The sequence below is a fragment of the Lepeophtheirus salmonis genome, chromosome 3 (assembly GCF_016086655.4).
Source record: "Lepeophtheirus salmonis chromosome 3, UVic_Lsal_1.4, whole genome shotgun sequence".
Taxonomy (NCBI): Eukaryota; Metazoa; Arthropoda; class Copepoda; order Siphonostomatoida; family Caligidae; genus Lepeophtheirus; species Lepeophtheirus salmonis.
The window spans coordinates 4965386-4978287 of NC_052133.2; positions in this window are offsets into that span (position 1 = coordinate 4965386).

Sequence of the window (12902 nt, forward strand, 5' to 3'; positions counted from 1 at the left end):
ATATATACTCGTATATTTAAAAAATAAATGTATTTATAAAAATAATTAAGCACCCCTCCCTCCAGTGTTTGGATACTATTTAATGAATCAAACTTAAATGATAGTAGTTTTCATACTTTGTTGATGAAAACCACTTTTTTAAAATAATTATTTAAAAAAAGTGGTTTTCATTATAATAGATATTGCCAAACCTAAGTACATCAATGACTTTACACATCATCTGTTGCAAATATATTTGTACAACGTACACCACAGATGGTTCATATAAAATAAATCAGATAATTAATCGGTTATCAGTTTTTTCGTCGAAACAATCGGTATCAGTATTTTTACCGAAAATCCAAATCAGTTGGGCTCTAGTCCTTATACATTGTCACTTTTGAGGTGGTCGCTTGTTCTAGGTCAGGGTTATGGGAAATAGGAAGGGGCGTTTGCATATGTTATGTCCCACCGACCCCTACCAAAGTTCTAATAATTTTGTGAATAAAAAGACCCCACTCATAGAAAATCAACCATATGCTTATATCCAGGCTTGTAAGCACTCCGTTTATTATTTATTTTTTACCATTCAGCCGTTTTTTGCGTTCCGTTCAATTCCTAAATTAGAAAAAATAAAAAGTATAACAGGGCATATGTTAGACTAAATTGGTTGTTTGAGGTATACTCTCTCTCAAAACTTTTTATTTTAATAATTCTTTTCAAATCACTTAGCATTATTTATCCACGACAGAAAATTCTATACTTACTCCATACTTGTTAAATTAAATTATATTAAATAATGAGGTATCTGTGGAGCAGTGTTGACTTCGTCAAGCCACACAGGACGAAATCATTTCGTGAACGAAACTTTTTTTCATGACGAAGACACAAAATGTAACAAAAATCATGACGAAGACAAAATTAAAATAACTACAACGAAACAATGACGATGTTTGACAAAGATCATATTATGATACTGACGAAACTCTTACAAATAAGTCTTTAGTTTTTGACTCTTTGCAAAGCTTAGACTGCTTTCTTACATTGAGCTGTTTTAATACATCATTTTTTGTCCCTAATTTATAATACATGTTCCCCGCTACATGGATCACACCAGCCAAGACGTAGTGGGGATCTGTTTTTCCACGGTCAATACTTAGAAATTGGCATACTGAACGAACCACTACTCATAAGCCAACTTACTTGTCTTGTTGTCACCTTGCCACATCAAAAGAATGTCTCCATTTACTTTCTTATATGATTTCAGAGATTGTGAGAGATGGGGATTTCCATGCACAAGTTCACTTGCCCAACCCGTGGTCCTGGGGTTATAATAAACTATTAGAAGGGATTCTTAATACTCAATGAAGTGGTGGCGGTGGCTAATGACACACCTTTTCGACCAGTGGGTTACATGCACAGCCCATGGGCTGGGGTGTATTATTGGATATCGAAAGGGTTCCTTGATGCTCAGGGAAGCAGTGGTGGTGGGTAATGATCCAACTTTTGGACCAGTGGTTCACTAGTACAATCCAGGGTGTCCTTGATACTCAGCATAGTATTGGCGATAGATTTTTATCCCCGTTGTGGACAAGCGGTTCACTAGCGTAACATGTGGGCTGGCGTGTATTATAATATATTCGAAAGGGGGTCTTAATACTCCGAATAGTAGTGGCGACAGGTTTTGATGCACCTTAAGGACCAGCTGTCCATCTGCACAACCTGTTGGCTGAGGTATATTAGAAATTTTATGATTACTCGGCTATTTTGCATTAGCCCACTCTAACGGGTATTTTTCAAAATGCCGGATTTTTCACATTGGCCGTAACATATGTATTTAATCAGCCCAGAAGTTGTGCAATATATCAGTATGTCCTGGAGTAGGTTCATAACCCACCCCCCAAATAAATATGGACTTTAATTATGAGATCAATTCAAAAATGAGTTTTATCCTTGAAATATTGTTGCGGCCTTATCTCAAATTGAGCGTTTTTGGAGAGACTCTTTTTTTTTTTAAATCAAAGTTCATAGTTTCAGCTATCCAATGAAAGACTTTTTCCAAATAAACAATTTTCTCTTTCTCTTCCCGTTGGGAATTGGGGAAAAGTTTCTTATTAGAAGGGGCTGAAACTGCTCCTCCCTCTCCTGTCGGTTGTAGGCTTGTGACGCCATTTGCCTTCTTCTCCGCTGGAAAAAATGATTATTTCTTTGAACTGAGACTCTGGGGCACTAAATTTCTGATTGTGCTCTTGGATCACCTCTGATACCTCGTTCCGAAAAGGAACTACATTTCAGAGTTCCCAGTGACACCACTACTCAGGACTCGGGATTTCACTGAGTCCTTCACTCCAGCCAGTAAAATCACATATCATGAACGACCTTTTCGACTGTTCCTCCGCACTAACTTTCTTGTAGTTAACAGTCTTTAATATTTGGAGAAACTTGGAGGAGGATTTTCTCGTCGTCTCGTCCACTGACCATGCTAGTTCTTCCAGCGCTTCAATTTCATACATTACATCCTCATCAGGAACGGACAAGACATCTAAAGATTTAAACGACTCGAAGGCTGCTACCACGGGTATCATGGCCAACCTTTATGTCTTGTTGAGGTTTGACATAGCTGAACCAGTATTGAACTGCCCCAACTCCTGATTCACCTCGAGAATTTCCATTATTTTTTCCACCTCCTGAGAGATCCTATAAGACTCCTCCATAACAGACTTAAAAAATGAGCCCTGCAGTTTATTTTCATCGGAGAAAATTTCTTTTTTTATGAAAGAAAGAAGGAGATAGCTAGTTCCTTCGCTCCAATGGAATCAAACAATTCGTATACCGGATGTGAAGGTATTTTCTTCTTAGCTGGTGAAGAACGTTCCAAACTTCTTTTCGACTTTGAAAGAAAAGAGGTTACCGAGGCTTCTCAACTTCGTAGTCGTCATCTTCTCCAGGGACCTCGTTAGGATATGAATCAAACTCCTCTAAAACATGGAAACTAGAATGTTTGACAAGGTCTTTGACATTTACGCATAAAGCCTTACATTCTTGTCATGGGAAATGATCGGAAGAGATTGAGTTTGACGAAACTCTTTCATTCCCTTCAAAAGGAGTATTTCCATTATCAAAAAGATTGTCTGCTCCCTTGAAGAACATGTTGCTGACCATACAGATTAAAGCATTATCCAAAGACTCTGATACATTATCATCTGACATAACTTATATATAATTCAAAGTATGTAATTAACTCAATATAACTTTATAAAGACTAGAATATGAATATTGATATTGATAAACATAATACAAGTGTTATCATATTCAGTATTAATAAATGAATAACGTCGTAGGAAAAGCGACATCTTGCGAAAAAATATGAAAATGATTGACAATACTATTTCTTCAGGCTAACGGTCGCGTTTCGCTACTTGATTTAAAGCTTTAAGTGAACCCACCTTAAGTTTATGAATTTGTTAAGGAAAAACGGTTGTTGTATGTGCTCTTTCTTCCTTTGGTTGATTATTTAGTAGGTCGACGTGATGTTAACTTCTCTCTCTTGATTAAGGATTATCTCCTATCTTTGGTGTAAATTGTCTTAAAAATTGCATAATAAAATATAAATAGGTATATGAATTTAAATATATTAATAACATTTTCCCTGCACTAATGATATTTTATATGTAGAAGGCTCTTATTCTCATTATAGCAGTAACTAATTTGATCCCCCCTCAAATAAAAGAAAACACGTTACAGGCACTTGATATTAACAAGGGTCTTAATTCAGGTGTACCATATGTCTCGTTCTCGCGTTCTCCTTGTGCTTGTTTTTTCCTCACATAAATGTGAAATCTACCGATAAGTGATAACTAAAGATGTGAAAATTGTCGAAATTCTATTGAGCATACATTTTTATTAAAAAGCAAGCTACTCACTCAATGCTTAGACATTATCTCCTGAAGAATAAAAAATATTAATAACATAGTAATGAAAAAAATATAATAGTATTTTGATGAGTCAGGGACTACTTTAGGTCGTTGCCAAACCTCATTTAGAGTCACATTCATTTTTTAAAAGTATTTCCCCGTTTTCTTTTTTTAATATTTGTTGAACTAAATACCTGTGAGATTTCAATGATTTTATTCAGTGCTCCCTGTATATCATATTCGCTTTTTTTTCTTTATACTGTATTGGTATATGAATCTGGGAATCTGAGTTGTATCAACTCAATGAATATTCAAATTGTATCTCATGGTTGCATAATGAAGTACCCTAATTCCCTTAATGGAACATCCTTTTAGATTGAAGGAAGCAAGAGTTCATGCTATTATAGGAGTGAAACTTTGTTTTAACAATGGAGATTTAGGACTTTTAAACGAGGGAGACCATTCTGAAAATATTCGTATAAAAATAGTTGTTAAAAATATGACTTTACGATATGCAAAACGGAAAAAGACAGATTGTTGTTAATACGTTTACATAAATTAGCCCCGAGCATTAAAAAAATAGACACAAATCCCACTATGTTTCTAGCAAGGACATAGGCAGGAATTACAAAGATGTCGATCCTCATCAATTACCCTCTGAGTCCAACAAAGACTTACACATATAACTCCACAACAAACCCTGGTGTTAATCTTGGTCTTTCATGGACTAGTGATTACTTTATACTTAGATGTTCTCCCTTCAAGATTAAAGTAATAATCATAACAGCTAGTCATGTAGCAACTGCAACAGTTTCCCTGCTCGTCCAATCTCATATTTTTGTTACAGAAATTATTTGTAGAGCTATGTTTAGAAAAGTGGCTCTTTGAATATAATATTAGACATATATTGATCCACAAAAAGTCAAGAAATTGCCGACCCATGGTCTGGAAGCTAATCAAACATGGCATCTGACATTATACAAATATTTGTGAATATGTGGTTGGATCTGATGTGTCAGAAATACAGACCATCTTTACTTGGCCTTATTAAGAATGCTGTTGTGGCATGTATTTCACTTAGTTAATAATACAGCTCCTGGGTGTATGAAAGGAGTGAGTTATCATAATATTTTTTAATTAAAAAAAAGGATCCTCTTTTGATTTGAGAAGATTCATAATTAATTTCGTATATAAATTCAATTGTTTTCAAACTCCAAATATAGTTTTTTTTTATGTTGTGATATGTTATATCTAGTGATTGGCATTTTGGAGAGCAGGAGAAGAAAGCGGGAGGGATACATATAGCAACACTCAGGTTTAATAGAAATACTAAGTTAGACCATTGTGGTTTGTTGAGCTTCCTAGAACTTTCAATTTGATTGTGCGTACCGACTGGTGGGCAAGAAAGTCAGATTTTGACAAAACACGCAACCACACATTCACAATGGCGTCCCTATTAAAAGCGTGGAGGAAGTCAAACATCAGTCGTACACACGTTACGGTGTAACCTTGTATTTCTATTAACCTTGGTGACACTGAATTATGGCTAGAGTTGATATCTTTGTTTAAAAAAAAAAAAAAAAAAAAGAGCGCTAGAAGAAGATGAAAGCGATATAGGACTCCTGAATTATGACCATTGTTAATATAGTTCCCTGTTATATAACCCTGGATACCCTCAAATTCCTTGAAAATGTAACTTTTTTTGTCTAAAAATGAATATTTATTGCCAAAATTTGTTTTATGTCAAAAAGCCCAATACCCCAAGTGGTAGTATTTATTAGCCCTATTAATGGTGAATCCTCCATAATCCCTCCAACCCGCTTCCTCTCATAATAAGAAACCTTGATTACGGCACCATAGGAGGAGAACCTTCTACATTTGAAATAACATTAGTGCAGTTTGGAAAGGGGATGCGAATCTTTTATATCTCCTCAAGATTTACAACATTACGCAATGTCAGCCTTTAATGTTGAAGGTATTCAAGGGTATCCTATCTCCAGTTTAAAAATCCTAAGTGCGCCTATGATATAGGAAGAATACTATAACTATCAATATATGTAAGATGTAAGTTGCTATTTGTACAAATTATAATACAAGAAACTTAGAATTAACCATTTGAAGAATGTTTTAGAGGAGAGCAGCTTAGCTGCCATTCCGTTTTATTATATTAGCTGTGATTATCTTTGAGAGGAAGAAAAAATTCAACACAAATCCAACTCTGGATATAGCAAGGACATTGAGTAGAATTAAGGATGGAAAACGGAGTAATTTCTACCTGAGTTCCACAAGGACTTATACTTTACAACCTTAAATATGTACTCCCCTTTTCTTTTTACTGTATGTTCTTTTTTAATATAACGCGCTGAGCTTTAGCTACACTCGCTCATTGCTACATTGTTATTTCTTATATGAAGTGGGCATGTAGTTGTAAGATATTAAGTGTTAACTCACAATTAGTCATCGGCAGAAAAATAGACAAACAAGCTTTGTTTTATTTAATGAGATGATCTCATTTTATATTTCCTTAATGCCATTAAAAAAGGCATTTTTTAAAGACTTTATATTTTTTCATATCCCAGGTTCAGTCATCTAGGGTTGTAAATCTTAAAAAAAAAAAGTTGAAAAGTTGAAAAAGTCGTCCTGTTGAACAACTTTTTCTAAATGACGGGATCGAATTTATGGACCATATTAAGAAGTGATACTACTCTAACAGAATTACTCGATTCAACTTGACTTCAGTTGTTAACTTTTCGACTAAATTAAAACTATGATTAAATTAAAAAGTCTAGTATAACATTTTTGGTTAGTCGATTCGATTACGTGGTCTATCGTGGTCAAGTGGAAAGTAAAGGAACGTCATAAATATGTTAAGCCTCCACTATTGTACATCCAGTTTGGTTATCATAAAATAAATGGACATGTGACTCATTGTTTGGCGTGAATTGCAATAAATATTGCTTTTAATCCTCGAAACCACAGTATTATATATTCGAGGGCAAATATTTTGACGTCGTTGATCTTCGATGTCCTCTTTCCCATAGGACGTTGTTTTGTTTGATTTAGAGTCGACCAGGATACGTTTAATTCCTTACAAATTTTGCACAAAACTAACTTTGGAACAAATTGGTGCATTGGCACGCAGAATGTCTGAAATCAGATTGCAGATTTTGTTTGTCATTCAGAAATGTGTTGAGATATTTGGAAACTTTTTTTTTTTTTGTAAACTTAGCAATAAGAGCAAAATAATTATAATTTAGGAAACTTATGGATTGCAATTTATCATATATTTTAAAAAAATGTTTCCCAAATTAAACATAACATAAATCTACATTTATCTAAAGTGGCAGCTCAGTTGTTCACATTACATTTTTCGTGGGGTATCTAGTATCAATGTCAAGTTTACCTGTCCCATTTTTTAATTTGTTTTGATAGAGTCATTAGTTTAACAAACAATCACTTGAGGAGAAATAAAAATCATTTAAATCTTTAAATCATTTAAATTGCTAATTTAGTCCCATAAATATGTGTTGTTTTTTTTACCCTTTTACGGATTCTAATTTGTAATAAACAAAAAAGAAACAAAGTTATTACAATTCCTGAATATGATTAGTTATTTCAAATTATGCATATTTCTAATTAACTTTATTTTGTTTTTTGTATCCTAAAATTACATTTCAAAAAATATGTACTGTTTAATTATATTATGTTCGACTTATGTAATATTAACTAACATTACGATAGTATTTCTACGACAACAAGAAGGACTGTTTATTTTTTATCAGAAATTGTTATCCAACTGTAGAAATGACATTTCTGTAACGAAAAAAAAAAGAGCGCGAAAAGAAGGCGGGAGTGACAAAATATTGTACTCTTAAATTAAAATGCTTATCAGCCACCTGGAACATGATTTGGGTGTGTGTGTGGGGGGAGAGAGAAAATGAATTACTGGTATAAAGACATTTAACATAACATTAGTACAGAGAAAATATTATAATGATATTTAAACTTGTACATATTTATTATATTAAGCATTTTTAAATCAATTTACATCAAAAATAGGCGATAATTCTCCTTTTGGAGGGAGATGTTAACACACCCACGACTTATTAAAATATAACAAAAAAAAAAAGAGCAACCGTTTTTCCTTTTCTTTTTTATTATCTATTTTTTTTTCATTGCAAAAATAACGTTCTTACCTATGTTACAAGCAGGGTCGGTTTTATTGTGGGCGAGTCTGCTTATTTTTATAGCTATAAAGATCCTTTTCATGTTCCTCGAAGTAAAAGCATGACATCCATGAAGTTTTGGAGCTAAAAATTTGTCAAATTGCTCAAATCAATGATACCAAAACTAATGTATTAGATATGAAACATGAAGTGCTGTAGGGTTAATTATATTTCCTAGTAGGGTGAAAAACAGTGGTACAAGAAGAAAGTTGAAGTTTCTTCCGCTATTTCGTTAATATCTTTGATTTAGAATGGTCTTGAAATATAATCAAGAATTAAAAAGAATAGGCTCTAATCATGGTTTGACAGTCCTTGTTATTTATTATTTACATGTAGTTTGTCTGTGAATACAACAATACATAAATAAAAGGAAAATATTTGAAAAATATCGGACCAACTAATTATGAAGCGATGATCTGTCAAGAAAAATATAATTAATTAATAAAATTATTTTGTATCTTAATTTATGGTCTATGTTGTTAAAAGGGTTAAGCATTAACAAACAAACAAATCATCATTTGCAGATAACGAAATTTTCCTTTGATCTCTAATGGTTATGGAGTTTACTTGATTAACTTTGCAAAGAAAAACAATTTTCCAAGTTAATAACTCATGAAGGCGCCCTAAAAAGAATCACCTGTGTGAAGCGTTTTCACTGACATCATAAATTGTATCATAATGGAAGGAAGCGCCATTTTGGGGGCTCAAAGTTGATATATTTTTACTACATAAAATAAACAGATTTCTAATAAACATTAATATAACTACATTATATATAACATTTGCATTGAATACTTCTTGATGCCAATGATTAACAGTAATATATGAATTAAATCAAAGTACTATGTTCTGAAAATCCCTAAAAGTGTTTAGATTTGTACAATATATATATATATATTTTTTTTTTTTTGATCGTTCAGGGAGAAGAAAATTTGGATAGTTAGAGAAAAATATCTTATTCTAGCCATTAAAATAGTTAATTTATTTTAAGATTGTATAATGTTCTAATAACGGTACAAGGAAAACTGCCCTGGGGAAAATTGCCGGTGAGAAAATTGCATGTATTTTTTTCAAACTTCATGATTAATAATAACACATAGTAAATTTATAAAATATAGATATTTTTTAAACAAAATTATAATAATTATAATTTTATTCTATTTACCATTTACTAACAGGAATAGATCAATTATCAGACTCTAACCTTTCCCAAAAAAAGTATTAATTTCAAATTGAGTGTACCCATTACAAAATTAAAGAAAAAAACAATTATTGATGTGACTATAAATACAAAGAATGTTATTTACATGAACATTGTATCCATAAGGAAAAATAGTTAAATGGCGTAAAAACACAGAAAAAATGCTGTTTTTAATTTGAAAACCGAGGGTTTAAACTATTTTTTAGTATTAGAGGGGTTCTTTGGATGTATTGGATGAATTAGCGGCGGTTTTTATGGATTCGAGGGTAACCCCAAGTACCCCGTGCAACACGAGGGCTTGAAACTATTTTTTTTTTTTTTGTATTAGAGAGGTTCCTTGGATGTATTAGATGAATTGTTCCTGGTTTTTAACAATCCCACACTACCACGTGGCCAATCCGAGGGCTGAGGGTATTCAACCATATTTTAAGAGACTCCATGCTATTTATTCCCCCTCCTTACCAATCCTCTCTATCCATTTCTTAGAAAATTGAATTGAATTTTAAAAAGTACCAGGAAATTATAACGCAATGATATTACTCACACTTGAAGGTACTCCCATGGGAGATGGAACAAAAAATATTTTTAGATATTTGTCATAAATAATATTAAACGAATTTATAATGTGTTATTATTCATCATGAAGTTTGAATAAAATACAGGCAATTTTCTCCCTCGTAATTTTCTCCTGGGCAATCTTCTATGGGCAATTTTCCCCAGGGAAGTTTTTCGTGCACGGTAATTACATATTTTGAATACATTTTATGGTCTGATATATATATATTAAAGCAAGGCAACTGAGCATTACAATTTTTATAGACTGTATGGCTTAAGTCATTTTATTTGGTGGTCTTATTTTAAAATCCAATTGTATAGTATTTTCCTTAATACTAATGAAAAAGGGAGTTTTCATTGTTATACAACATGGTTGCGTAGGCCCCCAAAGTGGACAACAACAAAACTGCAACGTCATTTGAAAACGCTTTATACAAACTTAATAACAAAATGGTTATTTTGGACCAAGAGTCTTCTTTAAACCAATTCATAAAGTTTAAGATTCTGAAATTATAATCTTTGTAGTTACTAGTGTTGGGTTTCTATCTGAGCATCCTATACCGGTCTGAGACCGCAGGGGAGTGGAATGGAGGAGTTGTAGCCCCTCATCCCCTCCAAAAATATCAAAATTTCCAAAAAAATTAATATTTATAGTTAAATTTTTGAATTTTTTTGTGAACAACTTGGAATTTTTGAAATTTTTTCCAAAAAATTAATATTTTGTGAACACCTGTGGATTATTCGAATAATTTTCAAAAATTTAATATTTTTAAATTTTTTGTAAATATTTATGGATTTTTTAAATTTATTTCAAATTTCTTTTCTTCCAAAAAATTCCAAAACCTCACAGCTGTTCACAAAAACAAATTGCAAACGCCCCTGGACTTTCAGTGGAACGAACTAATTTGGTCCTAAGATGAAGTTTAGTCTGGGCTGGTCTTAAAGAAAAATTATTTATATATGGATCCCAAAGAAAAAATCAGTTTGAATAGATTTAATTTTAAATTCGGTTAAAGACAGTTCTATAAATGAATTTTTGATGACGTCAGTAGTGTTTCAAAGTTGTGAAAATCGATCTACAATAACGTCATATGTAGTTAAATGTGTTGCCCATATCATATTTGTACAACACATTAATCAGGAGATGGGAAAACATCTGTCCATGGATTGAGACCGAAAAAATCCGTTCACGATTTGAAAATGATTAAATTTAAGACCGAGGACTGCGGCCAGTCAAGTCCTGTGTCGGCCCCCACTGCTCTCCAGTCCTGTTCGTCAGTCCTGTAATAACTAATAAGGTAAAACTGATCTTTCGTGGCGTCATTGAGGGTGTTTTCCTTTTTTTAAATTATTCCATTATATAATAGGATAAATTATATTACTAAAGAAAAAATATATTATGATTGTTTTATATTGTATTAGATATAAGGGAAAAATATATATTTTTTGCAAGATATGCGCAAATTTTTAAAAAATATTTCATATGTTAAATATCTTATTTGGTTTAATAAACTATTGGCATTTTATGAAAAATGTAAATGACCAACAGTTAAGGGCCGGTCCGAAGTCCTAAGGACCTACATACCTAAGGAAAGATCGATCCTTAGACTGGACTGGACCGGATAAATAAGGTACGACACAACACTACTTACGACCAAACCGAAAATTGTAATAGAAAACGTTGAAGGTCAAATAGGATTTGTGTCATCTAATCATTGTTGGATGTAGGATATAAATACCTTTATGTTACACTTGGGTTATAACATTTTATAACTTTAATAATGTCACTAAAACTGCATATGCTGTAAATTTTAATCTCTTTTTTTAAAAACTGTTTCCTTTGTTTTATGTTATAATAGAGCGTTTTCACTGACGTAAGAGAGGGCATTATAAACCAAAAAGACGCCATCTTGGGATCTATACTTAATATATTTATTAAATAAACGTGAGACATTCCAGAGCAAAATCTTAAAAGAAACTCCATCAAATTGCTATAAAAATAAACAAACTTCATACTAATATTGAATACAGAATAAATAAGAATCTATAAATATATAATAACATACATAGTTATATTTGAATTAATACAAATTGTAGTACTCCGTACCTGATTGACCCACCGATATATAGCGTTTATTGACTTCATAAATTGCATCATAAGGGAAGGAGACACCATGTTGAGGGCTCATAGTTGGTAAGTTTACTACATCAAATGAACAAATTTCGAATAAATATTTTTGTAATTTCATCAAATGACATTAAGAATAAAAAAATACTGAACGTCTATATTGAATACAACTTTATCCCAATTATAAACCCTGATATTTAAATTAAAACAAAGTAATATGTACTAAAAATCCCTAAATATGGTTAGATTTCCAAAATTATTATTATTATTAATTTTGCATGGATTAGAGACGAGAAAAGAAAGATAATTAGAGGAAAATACCTTATTCAATTACATTGTATCTAATAGTTAATTTTGATTTAAATACAGTATGCAAATCAACAATGCTGACATAACATTAAAACGTCCTATGCATTTTAGGATTTAAAGTTTGTCTTTAGAGATATGTACATGGTATATTAGCTGTAAAGGTTTAAGTCATTTTAATTGTTTTTGTTTTTTCTATTTTGAAATCCAAATTCACAATTTTAGTGACAACTAAAGATTGGTTACTTCCATAGGTATATGAAATATGTGTACATTTTAATATTTTCTACGAATCCAATATTCCATTGGAAATCGACTTTTTACACCTAAAAAAAAACTCCAATTTTCACCGATTTTTTCCTCCATAACTTTTTTTGATTTTGAATAAATTTAGAAAACGTGTTTATTCGCATAGTTGTTTTTGAGACACACGTCACTTTTTAATTTATCCTCCTATCTAGTGTCCTTGAGCTAAAAAAAAACCAGTTTTTTTTGTGTTTTGGGTATAGAACAAGACCCAACCCTACCAAAATTGACAGCCTCTTTTTAGCCTCAGTATTCTAAAAAGAGGCACCCATGGAAATGTTCAGCCT